Consider the following 16,355-nt stretch of genomic DNA (forward strand, 5'->3'; position numbering starts at 1 on the left):
AGTGGCATGCACAAAAATGTTCTTACCTGCATAGTTTATAGTTGCAAAAAAATGAAAAAAAAAAAAAAAAAGGACAGCAACCTAAGTATACATCAGTGCAGTTATAAATGGCTAAATAAGTAATGGTAAAAATCATACTGTGAAATATTATGTAATCATTTAAAAGAATGATGTAAATCAATATGTATCGACATGAAAAGAACTTCTAGACATGTTAAGAATAAAACACAAGGTTTAGAATAATGTATTCAGTAGCATCCTGTTTATGAAAATATAAAAAAATCCCAAAGTGCATGATTATACATTTATTTTTAAAAAGAATATTCACTAGCTAAGACAGTAGCCACTAGCCACATGTGACTATTTAAATTTAATTTAATTTAATTTAAACTTTGGTTTCTGGGTCTCACTAGCCACAATTCAAGTGCTCAGTGGCCACATGTGCCTGTGATTGCCTTACTGGACAGGACAGATACAGAACACATGTATTATTACAGAAGGTTCTATTGAATGCTGTCTAGAGTCTTAATATCTACAGCCTTTCTCATCAAAGAGGGCTCCCTAAACCAGCAGCATCAACAGTACCTGCGAGCTTATTAGAAATGCATAATCTTGGGCTCCTCTCCAGATTTATGGAACCAAAATATGCATTTCAACAAGATCCTTTAGTAATTTCTACTCAGAGTAAGTTTTAAAAGCTCTGCACTTGTCTCCAATAATATTAGCATCCTTGTCACAGTGTTGAGAAGCTCCTTTAGCTTCTGCACATGGTAAAGACTTCCTCTGCACATGGTAAAGACTTCCCATTAACAGAAGCTTAGCCATCACCCACTGATTATTAAGCAATATCATCTTAGTTTGAATTTCCTTAATTACATGAGTTTGAACAATTTTGGATGTTTATAGGATGGAATTTATTTTTTTTAAGGAGGTAAAGAAACTTACACAGATTTACTTATTCCTAAAGGATGGCTTCACAGTTGCAAGATATTATTATAAACAAGACATTTGAATATGAATAAAGTAAGTGGTTATGTTGAATAGAAAACAAACAGTAAATGGGTACTTGGCTCAGAATAAAATTTCCAGGAACAGCATCACATATAAAAGCAAAACTGCTCTCTTGAAAATTTAGATGGAATTGAAAATGATATCCTCTTGAAATGTATTAGAAGACTCAAAAAGTAATCATGAAACCACTCATGAAGGCATATCGCTACTAAACAATTTTTTTGCAGAAGACTTATCTTTCGCAAACACACTCTACAAATTACAGGGCTTATGGGAGGGAAGTGTTGAAGCAGGCCACTCAAAGTCTATGCAGTTCTGTAACAAGAGAATTTTTTAAAAGCATAATCCAGTAAGAAATACTGCAGTAAGATTAGGATCTTACTCTCTAAAAAAAGCTGAAAGTAGCTTGATGGAAGGAAGTATAGAAAATGATTGAGTCTTCTGGGATATGGCAACAAAAACAAAGTGCACAAAGATGGTGAAAACTGAGTATTTTGCACATCCACAACAGAGCATGTAACCAAACTAAGCCAAAAGGAAGAAGAAGGTGTGAAAAAAATATATACAAAAGAGTATCTTTAGTATGTTACCCTTCACTTAAGTAAGAAGGATATATAAGAAAATACACATGTATCTTATTTGTGCTAAAGATATATAGGAAAGATCAACCAGAAACTAAAGAGATTGGTTACCTACAGGGTGTGGCAGCAACGGGGTGAAAAGAAGGGGAAATTAGGTGTTAGTGATAAAGAAAGGAGGGAGGGACACTTCTCTGAGTATCCTTCCTGTGTTGCTTTGACTCTAAGATTCATAGAAATGAATCTAAAAACTAAATTATTAGAATCAGCCAGGATGGGAGAAGAACCCAAAATGGAATATAAATAGTAACAACAAATTAAATATATTACAAATGGCTAACGTTACCATACTGAAGGAAATGAGAAGGAAAAAAACTAACCTAAGAAACTGAAAGGCTAGACAAAAAGAACTGTTTACAATTACTATACTCTAGCTAGTAAATTTTGTTTCTCATAGGGGTATGGGAAATTCAGTAACTACTTTGTGTGTATGCTAGTACTGAACAAACAAATGAATACATTGTATATAAGGGCCAGGTTTCTCATGCTCAGAGAAATGTTACAAATATGAAAGAAGGGGTGTTCAACTGAAATCAGTGGTATCAGTATTAAAATAATTGTATTTAATATATATCTAATACATGCACTCATAAACTTACAAGCGTATATATGCATGGGTCAGTATACATACATACATTTCCTAGCTCCACCTGCTAAGAAGGCCTAGAAGCAGTGGTACTCGTGTGACAATGAGCACACCTAGAACCAAGATCTTGGATTCTAAACACCATTCCCCAATAGAAAGAAGCAAGTCTACTTTGTAAAAATACAAGATGAACACAGGAACCAATGTGAAGACAACTTCCTGATGGACAAAGCTGGAACAATTTAAGCAACAAAATTAATAATAATTGTATTAGATTTGAACTCAGAATAAAATAAGTTTTCATGAGTTCTTACTGATATAAATAAGTAATTTAATAAATAAATAGGAGAAACATTATCTCTTCCTTACAAAAAAAAAAAAATCCAACTAATAAATATAGAAGGAACAGGGAAAATAAAAAATCACCACCAGGCAGACACTACCATAATAATTGTTACAAACCTGATCAATTTATGGATGCTAAAACCAGTTGCATTTGAGGAGAAATAGGATATTTTAGAGCCCCAAAGTATCTCTCTATTTGTCAATTACATAAGGAAAAAATGATAACTTTACTATGGAGAAGCCCTACAGACATCACCTCAACCAACTGATCAAGGTTAACATCACCATAATAAATCACATTGATATTATACACTGAGATGGATACAGCATTACCTCTGTGGTAATCTTGCCAAAAATGCAAAACCTAATCTAATCATGAGAAAACATCCAAGTGGAAAGACATTCTACAAAATAACTGTCAAGGTCATGAAAGACAAGGAAAGACCGAGGAAACTTCACAGATTGGAGGAGAATAAAGACACAGCGACTAAATGCAACGTGGATCCTGAAACAGAAAAAGGACATTAAGGGGGAAATTAGTGAAATTTAAATAAAGCCTACGTTTGGTCAATAGCATTTAGCAGTGCTGTTTTTCAGGTTTTGTTAATTGTATAATGGTTATGGGACTGTGAAAAACAGGAAGTAGCGAGAAAGGCATATGTGAACTCTGCTATTCTTTTGTACTTTTATTTCAAAAGAAAAAAAAAGAACATGGAGAGAAAGGGCATCATTTTCAATACAGTACTTTGTATTTGCTGTATTCAACCATGCTAAAAATGTGCTTGTGTCTCACTGCTCTACTTGGCACAATACATTACAGGCTAGAAAATTTTGGAGATGAATCAATATAATTTCCATGGCATACTGACTTCATTTCCTACTTTCCAATCTCATATGAGCTAATTCACCTTAAAGAATTATAGCAGAATAGACTATTGAAGTTACATGTGAAATGTTTGATTAAGATGAAATCATGAAGTATAAGAGGAGAAAAGAATCAATATTTAAAATTCAGTATAGGACTGCAATAGCCAAAACAATATTGAAAAAGAAGAACAATTTGGAAGACTCAGATTTCCTCATTTCAAAATTTACCACAAAGTGACAGTAATCAAAACAGTGTGATACTGGCAGAAGGGCAGACATAAAGAGAATAAGAATAGAGAGCCCAGAAATAAACCCAAACATATGTGGTCAATTGATTTCAACAAGAGTGCCAAGACCATTAAATGGCAAAAGGACATTCTTTTCAACAAATGGTACTGAGAAAACTGTATATCCACATGCAAAAGAATAAAGTTGGATTTTTACCTTATATCATATACAAAAATTAACTTAAAATAGATCAAAGACCTAAGCTTAAGGGCTAAAATTATAAAAACTCTTAGATGAGCATAGGAAAAAATCTTCATGACATCGGATTTGGCAATAATTTCTTGGATATGATACCAAAAGCATAGGCAACAAAGAAAAAATATAGAAAATTTGGACTACGTCAAAATTAAAAACTTTTGTGCATCAAAGAAGATTTTCAAGAGCATGAAAAGACAGCCCACGGAATAGGAGATAGCCCACAAATCATATATATAATAAAATATTAATATCCAGAATATATATATAATTCTTATAACACAATAACTAAAATGAACAACCCAATTCAAAAATGGGGAAAGGTCATGAGCAGGCATTTCTCCAAAGAAAATATATACCCAATAAGCACATGAAACATCACTAGTCATTAGGGAAATGAAAATCAAAACCACACTGAGATACCACTTCACCACATTAGGATGGCTATTATTTAAAAAATAAAAACCCAGAAACGGAAAATAAGAAGTATTGGCAAGGCTTTGAAGAAATTGGAACCTTCAGGTTATTGCTGGTGGAACGGTAAAATTGTGTAGCCAGTGTGGAAAACAGTTTGGCAGTTCCTCAAAAGTCAAGCGTGGAATTACCATATGATCCAGTGATTCCACTCCTATGTACATGTATTCAAAGGAATGAGAGCAAGTACTCAAACAGATAATTGTACACCAATATTCGTAGCAGCATTATCCAAAGTAGTCAAAGGTAGAAACTCCCCAAGTAGCAATCAACAGATAAATGGATAAACAATATGTGGTCTATATGTGTAGTGAGATATATAAAAAGGGATGAAATTTTGATAGATGCTACAACATGGATGAACCTTGAAAACATGCTAAATGAAAGAAGCCTAGAATAGGCAGATTCATAGAGACAGAAAGTAGAATAGAAGTTACCATAGGCTGGGAGGAGGAGTTAATAGGGAATTGTTTAATAGACACAGAGTTTCTATTTGGGATGATGAAAAGCTCTTTAAATGGATAGTGGCGATGGTTCACAACATTTCAAATGCATTTAATGCCACTGAATTGTATGCTTAAAAAATGTTTAAAATGGTAATTTTATGATACATGTATTTTAATACAATAAAAAACTTAAACATTTGAACTATATATGTGTAATTATAATAATTAACAATTATAAATAGACATTTTTGTCTTTTATCTACTTCTAGTTATCCAAAAAACATTTTGAGGAACTTATCATTGGGAAAATGAGGGATCTCCTAGGTATAGTCTGTCTTATCTTTGAGAGAGAGTGTGTACGTGTGTGTGTATACACGATGGGACATAAAAGAGAAGAGAGTGCTAGCATTTCCACATTGAAAGATTATCCTTTTTGTTTGAGGAAAAAAAAAAAGAACACTACCACGAGATATTTTTGGAAATGCTGCAGACAGACCAAGAAACAAAAGGAGGGAAAACACACTTTATCAACATCTAAAATGAAGAAGGTGACATCGCCACAGACCCTACATTAAAAGGCAAATAAAGAGATATAATGAACAATTTTATGCCAATAAACTTTACAAGTTAGATTAAAAGAAAGAGATCCTTGAAAAACACAACTTACCAAACTGATACAAAAAGAAATAGAAAGCCTGAATAATTCTATTTTTAAAATTGAATTGATGATCAAAATTCTTCCTTAAAAACTAAAAAACAAAAACCTAAATAAAAACCTAAAAAATAATATAAACTGCAAGTCCAAATTGTTTCCCTTGGGAATTCTATCAAACAGTTAAGGAAGAAATAATACTGATTTTACACAAACTCCTTTAGAAAGAATGTTACCAACTCATTTTGTGAAGCCAATATGACCCTACCAAAACCTCTACAGACACTGCAAGAAAAGACAATTCAAGACCAACATCTCTCATGATGCAAAAATCCTCCACAAAATACTAGCAAGTTGAAAGCAGCAACACTACATCATGTTTAAATGGATTTATTCCAGGAATGCAAGGTTGCCTTAACATTTGAAAATCAATTAATGCGATTTGCCACATTAACAGAATAAAGGAGAAAAACAATACGATCATACCGATAAATGGGAAAAACCCACCTCTGATAAAATTCAATAGCCATTGTGATTTTAAAACAAAAACTTCTTTGCAAACTATGAGTAGAAGGGAACTTCTTGTTGAAAGGCATCTAGGAAAAGTAACATCATACTTAATGGTGATATATCAAATACTTTCCCAAGATTGTGAACAAGGCTAAGATGTTTACTTTCACCATTTCTATTCAATATTATACTAGAGGTCCTAGCCAATGTTAAAAGGCAAGAAAAAAAAAAAAGTCATACATATTACAAAGGAAGGAATAAAACCATTACCATTTTTAAAAGCATTAAAATTCACAATATACTAAGGAACAAATTTAACAAAAGACATATAAACCTCTACAGTAAGAATTATAACATATTACTGTCAAGACAAGCTGCAATTTAGTGACTGCTATTTATTAAAATACTTTCTAAGGAGGTTCTGTTGGAGGCACTTTAATGTTTTGATGAAGCCTTCCTCAAGCTCAACAATAGCCTGACAGGGGCCAGGGAGAGGTTTCCACACTACTACTAGTCGGTTCTGCTAACAGCTGGTAAAAATTTTATAAGAGAAAACTCTACAATTATTATATTTTTTTCCTCATCCTACCTGCATTATACTCATGTACCCTTCTCATAGCACCCTATATATGACATATACATAGGCAGGGGAAGCACTATTGAAAACCCAAGCATTTTATCCTTTGATAAACTTCCTTTTATCCAACATCAACTTCCTTTGATGTTGGCTTAGCATATACTGCGTACATTTGGACAAAGATGGAGGCCACCAGCTCAGGAATTCAGGCAGCTCGAGAAGGTGGAAAAGGTAAGAAAACAGATTTTTCTCTAGAACTTTGAAGGAACACAGCCCTTTGACACCTTCCGTTTAGCTCACTGATATCCATTATAAACTTGTGACCTCAGGTTTATAAAATAATCGATCTGCATTGTTTTTAAGTCACTAAAGTTGTAGTAATTTGTTACAGCTGCAACAGGAAACTAGTAGAGAATCTTTTCCGTCAAATCATGTAATTGAATACTTTGGACACAAGGTGGCACTAGACTACCAGATTATCAAAGAAGCGCTTTCAATTTTGCGATAATGCATTACTAAAGGCAATGATACAATTTTCTTCTAACAAAAATTCTTTAATCATCTCATCACATTTACATCTAAGTTTTCTTCAATATTGTTGGCAAGTCCTTTAAATTGGCCTTGATGAATTTTTAATTTGACTTCTGGCAATGATTTTTTTTAATCTAGAATGATGAACCATAAATGAATAGAAGCTGCTAGAATATGTGTCACAAGAATAAGAACTTTTTATGTTCCCAGTACCTACAACACTGACAGCAGCCCAAAGCAGTAGCCCAATAAATAATTGTTAAATGAAAGAACATCTGGTGTCTGATTTGCATGTATAAATTGTCAAATCTTTTTCTCACATTAACCTAAATAATCTGGAACTTGAAGAAAACTCTTTTGTCCAAGAATTTTAAATTTAGCCCTATTCATGGAGCATTCATTTATTCAAATGTGCTTACAATGCATTCTTCTTTGTACTAGAAATGAAACAGCCATTCCTTGCTCTATGGAGCCCTCCCTGCCCTCTGCCCAGGTGTGTCTAGTTCTATGCCAACTCCCCCAGGCTTCCTATTCTCCTCCCTGTGTGTGCCGATGACTGGGAGAACGTGTGCATGGTCACAGAACTAGGGACAGAAGTGAATCGCCTTGGGAGGCAGGGTTTCTAGGTACTCTGTGCATATTTCTCTGTACCTGCCCTGGCTTTGGCTGCTCCCACTGTTCCAGGACCTTAGGCTCTATCCCTTGGCTTGTCCAGCTCTCCATGTCAAAGTAAGAAAGTGTCCTTTTTGGAGAGTTTTCTCCAGTATACTCTGTACTCAGATACCTAGTAAATTCTGATTCTGATTCTTTTCTATTCTTGTAGTACTATTTCTCTCCCTTTTCATGCTGTATTATAGTTAGTTGTGTAAAGTGGCACCAGATTATAATTTCCCTGTAGAAAAAAAATTATATTTTATTCTTTTTTGTATTCTCGACACTCAACCAATATTGAGAACAAAGTATAATACTTCTAGAAGAAAGAGAGGGGAGTTAGGAGGCTGTCCTATCAATGGGCTCAGACTGCAGATGGGTTAAATAACTATTGCTGATTTCTTAATATTTACGTACAGGTGTGTGCACGCATGTTTAACTCAAAAGAAAGAAGTAATCAAGATTACATTCATTATTTGAATATAATTTTTTTACAAACTCTTAGGATAGTATATATAATGAGGCCTAAAATCAATGCTGTCTTTTCACTTTTAAAAAGATAAGGAAGGAATTTGAATGTAAATTATAATGTTTTTCTTCAAAGAGAAATGATTTGACACTCTTTAATTTGATAAAGCTCTTTATGCTTCAAATACGGACTTGGGCTTTAAATATTAATAAACCTCAGAAAGCGGGAATCAAATCCTCAACCCTTCATGAATTAATTATTACAACTTTAAAACTCCAATTTTACAAGGCAAATCATAAAGAGTAAAATGGCTTTTCCAACTCATGCCATCTCTTTAGCATTAATCCATATGATTAAATAAGTTTATATATATTAAATTGAGTATTAATACTATAATACAAAGTTTACTATCGTTATTATGTAATTTCAACTATAGCTTTTTGTATTCAATATAACTATAATTCTTTTTACTCAATTTTTATTTTTATCAGAGTGCTGTATTTGAATAATATAAAAAAGCAAATATTACAAAAAGTAATTTTTACTAAACAATAGTCCCTTCTCTTCACCTTTTTACTTCCATTATCCAAGAAACCAATTTCCATTTTTTAACTATTTTCTATGATTTTACTTTTTTATTTCTAAATTATATATGTGTATACATACACACACACACACACACACACACACACACATACACACACACTGCTATCCCTTGACTCATCTGAATAGACTTACCTGATGATTTCCAACTACAGGTAATAAAAATTTTAGGTCATTTATATTCCCTCTTTTCCTCCTACCATCTTCTTAATAATATTTTCTCTCAAATATCTGTTAAATCTATATTCAGTGCTTTCATAATCTTGACTATGTATATGGAGTATGTAGTTTACTTTTGAGCCAAGGAGCATGATTATACATCCTTTCTTACCCAACCTGTTAGATAATTGAAGAATTGTATCTCCACCCCTTCAGTCCCAGACAGCCCTCTCAGTGCCTCCATCCTTCTATTGCAAGCTGATGGCTCCACTGCGGACCTGTCGCTCCTCTGTTGTCTTGGGACTTCCATTGGCCATTACGCTGGGGATTCTCTTTGCCTCTGTTGGAGCTTGTTTCCTCAATCCCATCTATCCCAACATCTCAATATCCTCCTTCTAAGTCGAGCCCTTTTGTGTGAGCGACTGCACGTACAACCTCAAATAGTTTCCTAAGAAAGGTGATTAGGAAGTACATTTAGAATTCTCAGTTAAAAAATAATTATCTCTTGGAAAATTGAAGGTCTAGCTCCATTATTTGAAAGTCTACCTCTCCTTCAGGAAATTCGATACCATTCTTATTCACAATCTTCTTTTCATTACCAATCTCCGCTGGTCCCCTCCCCACCCTCCACCTCCACCAGATGCTTTTAGAGTCTTCTCTTTATCCCTGATGTTTCAAATTTCAAGATAATGAGCCTTTTGTTGTTGTTTTTATTGTTTGTTGGGTTTTTGTTTGTTTGTTTTCTTTTTTGACTTTTATTCATTGGGCTAGATACCCAAAGTGCCTTTTTGGGAAGAGCTCATGTTCTTCAGATCTGGAAAATTCTCTTATGTTATTTTTTAATACTTTTCTCCATCATTCATTTTTGTTATCTCTGGAGCTCCTATTATTCTGCTGTTAAGCCTCCTGCATTGATCAACTAATTTCTTAAATGTTCTCTTATGGTCTGATTATTTGCCATTTTGCTCTACGATTTGGATTCATACATTTTTCTACTGAATTTTCATATCTGCCATTCAAATTTATTTTTTGTTGTTCTCTGAATATTCTTTTTAAAATTACCATTTGTTCCTGTTTTATGGATATTGTTTCTCTGAGAACAGTAATGACCTTTTCCCCCCCATTTTCCTTCTCCCCCTATAGTTTGAGTTTTCTCCAAGTTCCTTTTTTTAAAAAAAAAAAACTGGCATAATTAATATGCCATTTTAAGTGTCTAACTCACTGATGTTTACTGTATTCACTGAGTCATTCAATCATCACTGAAATAATCCAGGTTTAGAATATTTCCATCACCCCAAAAAGATCTCTGTGTCCGTATGCAGTTCATCTCCATTCCTAGCCCTGATCCCAATCTGCCCATAATCTGCTTTCTGTCTCTCTACATTTGCCTTCCCTAGACATTTCATATAAATAGAATCATACAGTATGTGTTCTTCTGTGTCTGATTTCTTTCACCTCTCATGATGTTTTCGAAGGTTATTCCTCTTGCAGCATGTGTCAATACTTCATTCCTTTTTGTTGTTGAAGAGTATTCCATCGTGTTGATTGTGTTCTGTCATTCACCAGTTGACTAGACATTTGGATTGTTTACGCTTTGGTGAAATTATAAACATATTTTTGTTATTTTAATATTTTATTTTGAACTCTGTGTTTCGCATTAGAGAGTTTTTCCCAAATGTATGATACTCTCTGGCAGTCTGCTCATATTTAGAAAGGAAAGCCAAAGAAGTTATTCGAAAGCCGTATGTGTGTGGTGGGAAGTGGTGAAGTGGGGCCTTCATTGTAATTCTTTAGGGAAATCCTCATGTCGGTGTTTTTCATCCTTTTTCTCTTGGGCTGGTGGAATTTTCCAGAGAAGACTCTTCAGTGCTTTGGCTGGAGAGAATAATCCTAGCTTCCAGTGTTCCATGAGTCAAGAGGAAGGAGAAGTCTGAGATGTCGTAAATTTTAAGACATAAGCTTTTATTTGACCCCCATTTTCAGTGGAAGATCCTTGCCTCCTTCAACTGTGCCTTGTGTCCCTGAGTTGAGAGACCGTGTTTTATTCTCTTCTACTGGGGAGGCTGCACAGAGTAGAGGAGAAGATCTAGAGATGCTTTTTAGATAGACTTTCAAACCCGCTCTCTATTTTTAGCTCTACCATTATCTGCTCCTCCTCCCCCATTTCCACAGCTATCTGGTGCCAATTTCTGAGACTTTGGGGTTCTGCAGTGTAAAGTAGGTTACCTCTCTGCTTTGTCCACTGCCACTCTGGGATTAGTTTTCGTGGGTTTACTAATTTATCTACCACTTTTCCATCTACTTCGCAGCATCCAAAATGTTACTGCTATTGTTTTCTTTCCCATTCTCATTATGGATTTATGCTTCTATGAAAATCCTTTTGCTCTCATTTTCATAGCATTTTCATCTGGAACAGAGTATTTATTCAACCAGCCATCTTTAATGAGAATCACAGTTTAATTCTTCAATGGAAAAAAAAAAACTTTCAATTCCAAATAATTTATGTAAATACCTCTCTCAAAGAAATGTATCCTAACTCACAACTCCTTAAATGTGCGCTGCCCATAGTGACTTCCTTCCAAAAGGACAGAAAAGAATGGCATAGGAGTAGAGCAGCTTTGGAGTGAGAAACCTGACAAACACTACCTCAGCCAGCCGACTCAGGTCAACATCAACAGCGACAAGTCATGCTGACAGTATGCAGCCTTTGTGGTTCCCTCCCAAACGCCCATAACCACAGTCTAATCATAAGAAAAACATTAGACAAGTTCCAATCGATAAAATACTTGACTAGCACTTCTCCAAACTGTCAAGGGCATCAAAAATAAGGAAAGTCTGGAGAACCGTCACAGCCAGGAAGAGCCTGAGGAAATACGATAAGTAAAGGTAATATGGTACCCTGGATGGGATCCTGGAACAAAAAAAGAAATCAGGCAAAAACTAAGGAAATCTGAATACTGTATGAATTTCATTTAATAGTTACGTATCAGTATCAATTCGTTAACTGTGATAAAAGCACCACACTAAAGGGGACACTGGATATGGGACAAACTGGGTGTGGGGCATATAGGAACTCCCTATTTTCACAACTTTTTTTATAAATCTAAAATTCTTTTTAAAAGTTTATTAAAAAATACAAATTAAAAAACCCCTCTCATTTATCTTTTGGCTATTTATTGAGACCTTTATGCCAAAAGAAATGTGCCAGAAATGATCATTTTACAATTTGGCTCATTTCTACCTTATACTAAAACAATCAGCAATCTGTTCTAATTCATGTATTAGAATAGTTTATTCATTCTCTTACAAATATTTATTAAACACGTACTATGTTCCAGGAAAATGCCTCGTGCCTGGGCTACAGAGAGTAATGAAATATGACTCCTGTCCCACAAGAAGTTCACGTTCTAGGAACACAGACCGGCATAGAACACTTCTTGTATTCCACTTCTCCAGAAATACACCAGCTACAATTAACGTGTTTTGCTATTCGTATATAGAGTACAAGGAAAATAACAACTGAGATTCTTCTCTGTAAAAGCATTTGTTTAGATGACACATGGAATCCCCTAGAATTATATTGTCAATTACGAAACATCCAGGAACGATCAACTAAAAACCCGGTAGAAAAGGGAATAGTGACAGCAGAGAAACAGAACTTCCTACCTTTTGACATGACGACACATTAAGGAGCGCTTTATCAACAAGGTACAGGAAGCTGTTCTTGACGAATGGGTAGACAAGCGCTTGTTGGCCCTCATTTACCTAGCCCATGCCTCCGATGTTCTGGAGAATGCTTTTGCTCCGCTTCTGGATGAGCAGTATGATTTAGCTACGAAGAGAGTGCGGCAGCTCCTTGACTTAGATCCTGAAGTGGCATGTCTGAAGGCCAACACCAACGAGGTTCTGTGGGCGGTGGTGGCAACATTCGCTAGGTAACTGACTGCTCAGAGTGCTGTTCTCCTCCTTCGTGTAAGCCAGTTGCGTCTATTCTGTTGACTTCTGATTTTCTGCAATTTTTGCTTTCCCACGCTAAAACTGGCTTTTGTTTTATAAAAGAACAGGTGGATTTTTCTTTTATATATGTTTGTTTATGCAGGAATCTTCTGGTGTGTGCGATGTTTGTATTTGGGTTTAGAAAAATTTTTTACTGCCTATTGGCCTTCCTTCTTGGGTTCAAGAGAGTTGCCATTCTCACCGTAACAGGTTTTGGAATTCTGTTATGATTACTTTCAAACTACCTCCAGTTCTAAATACACATTGTTACTATCTCCTTGGTTTAAAATATTCTTCAAGTACAAATTATTCTATATTCTTAAAAAATTGAGACAAATCACACACACACACACACACACACACACACACACACACACACAGTCTTTAACTCACCAAAAGCAAAAGGCTGTATCTATTAGGGTATTTTATAATGGAGCTCAAATAACATGCATACCTTAAAAAATGTATTTTCCTGGCATTATGCTAAGTGAAATAATCAGAGAAAGACAAATACTGTATGATATCACTTACATGTGGAATCTAAAAAAGCCAGATTCATAGAAACAGATTAGAATGGTGGTTGTCAGAGATTGGGGAGGCGGGGTGGGTGGAGCGGGGAATGGGGAGTTGTTGGTCAAAGAGTACAAACTTCCAATAATAAGATGAATAAATTCTGGGAACCTAATGTACAGCATGGTGATTATAGTTAATACACTGTACTCCATATTTGAAAGTTACTAGGAAAGTAGATCTTAAATGTTTTTATTACAAAAAGAAATGGCAATTATGTTGGAGCTATTAGCAGTGGTGATAATTTAAGTTTATCAAATCAACATTATATATCTTAAACTGTTAATTATATCTCAATATGTATTATGTCTTGGGATATACATATAATATGCATATTGTGTATATATATATATGTATATATATATATGTGTGTATCAATTACTTTTAATAAGGCTGGAAAAATTTGCTTTCTAAAATCTTATATTTGAATATTTTCACTATTATAAAGGTAAATTGCTCCATAAAACCATTTGGATTGCAATACATCCCATTTATAATGTATATAGTGTGGGACTTCACATGACTTTTTCCTCAAATTGCTATACCAATACGCTGCTGCTACCATAGCTTCATAATAAATCTTGATAACTGTGGGAACCAGTCCTTCCTCAAAACTGTGCTGGGGATTCTAAGCCCTTCGCTGTTCCATATGAATTTTAGAAATACCTTATTAAGTTTCCTGAAATATCTTCTTGGGATTTTGATTGGTATGACATTGACTGTACAGATTTGTTTGAAGGAACTGACATCTTTATGATATTGAGTCATTCCATCTAGGAACATGGCATAACTTTCTGTGGTGAATTAAATATGGCCACAAATTCTTTGCAGCTCCTTCTGTCAAGAGGTGGAGTCTGTTTTCCGACCTCCTGAATCGGGGCTGGCTTTGCTCTTTGCTTTATCCAATAGAGTGTTGCAGAACTGATGTTTTGCAAAGTTCCAGAAAAAGGACACATAAAGTGATAGAGGTTCTGCCTTCATTCTCTTGGAATCCTGCCTTGAGACCACCATAACATAAGTCTAGGATAAAAGAGTATATAGAAAGAGAATCTCAGCTGTCACAGCTCCGTTCAGCACTCTGCCAGCTGACCTGCCAGCTCAATGCAGCCGCATATATGAGCCTAAGTGAAAGCAGCAGAGCAGTGCTCAGCCAACGCAGAGAATTAAGTGGAATGATAAATTCTTATTGATTTAAGCCATTGAGTTTTGGGGTGTTTTATTCCACAACAAAGATAAGTTGAAAGAGAAAATGGTACCTAAAAATGAAGTGCTCTATAATAAAAACCTAATACATGTGGCATGGCCTTGGGACTGGGGTCGAGGATAGAGGCTCGGAAGGTAGCAAGGAGACTTAGTGGAAACTGGAAAAGCAGTGAGGAGACTGTTGAAGTCTGGAAGGATGATAAACCATGTTTTGTGCCAGTGAAAAAATTGGCAAAACTGTTGCCAACATCACATGAAGTTGAAGAACTGCCTGATCAGCCCATAGAATCATGAGAGAGATCGAGTTATTGTTGCATTAAGACAATACATTTTGGGATGGTTTTATATGACAGAGAAGTGAAACGCTAATGAACTTGTGAATCTGACTGTTATGGACTCAATTGTGTCCCCTCAAAAATGCACATGTTGAAGCCCTAACTCCCAATATGTCTGTATTTGGATATAAGGAGGTAATTAAGGTTAAATAAGGTCATATGTGTGGGGCCCTAATCTGATAGGACTGGTATCCTTATAAGAGGAAGAGACATCAAAGATCTAAAAATATGTCTGTAGATACCCTTGAGTTTTTTTATGTAGAAACTATTATCAGAAAAGGATGATGTTCATTTCAAATTACTATAGATCTTTTATTTTCCTGAGCTAAGTCAGTAACATTTATTTCTGATATTGTTTTTATTTAATTTTGGAATAAGTATTATATTCACATGCTTCAAGAAATAATAAAAGGTGTATAGTGAAAAGTCTTGCTATATCTTCGTTCTTTTGTTTTATGCCAATGGCAAATATAATATTGACCAAAATGAATATCAGTGGATTTCCCTGACTTGTAGCTGCCTTTAAAAAAAGTTTCCAAAATTTTCCATTAAAATTTTGATATTTTCTATAGGTTTTAAGAGAGATACTCAATTCATCAGGTTAAGAAAGTTACCTTCTATCTTTAAATTGTTGAGAGCTTATTAATCATAACTGAGAATGGAATTTTATCTTTTTTCTGTTGGCCTTTTAATTTTGAAGTATACCTTACATAATATGAAATGCACAGATCATAAGTGTTTATTTTAGTGAGCTTTGATATGCATATGCCCACATAACCCACACCTCTCTCAAGATACAGAACATTCTTATCACCCTAAAAAATTCGCTTATGCCCCTTCCCAGTAATTCTGCTACCTAACCACTCTTAGACAACCAACCTGATTTTTCACATTAGGTTAAGTAATTGATAGTTTGTTTCTTTCTTTTTCTTCTCTCTCTTTTCTTCTGAGTAGTAGTCCATTATATGAATATACTGCAATTTACTTAACAATTATCTTGTAAGATAATTTGAGTTGTTTCCAGTTTTAAATTACATAAATAAAGCTACTATGGACATGTTATGGAATCCATATAATGGAATGTGGAGGTCTATTCTCTAGGACTATTATATTTCTCTGAGGAATAATTCTCTAATTTCTTGCCTAAAGGGTATATACCTTGCTGCAGGCATTCTCAGAGAGAGTGTGAGTTGGGCTGGGGACAGAAAGAATAATAGCCATCTCCCTTCTTGATCATCCTACACAAAGA

General features: G+C 34.7%; 1 pseudogene; it reads left to right on the plus strand.

Annotated features, from left to right (window-relative positions):
• The window catches only part of LOC105289717, a 17,736-nt pseudogene extending 4,795 nt beyond the window's left edge, over positions 1-12,941 (plus strand).
• Positions 12,942-16,355: the final 3,414 nt, after the last annotated feature.

Source organism: Pteropus vampyrus, unplaced genomic scaffold (genome assembly GCF_000151845.1).
Source record: "Pteropus vampyrus isolate Shadow unplaced genomic scaffold, Pvam_2.0 Scaffold27, whole genome shotgun sequence".
NCBI classification, from domain to species: domain Eukaryota; kingdom Metazoa; phylum Chordata; class Mammalia; order Chiroptera; family Pteropodidae; genus Pteropus; species Pteropus vampyrus.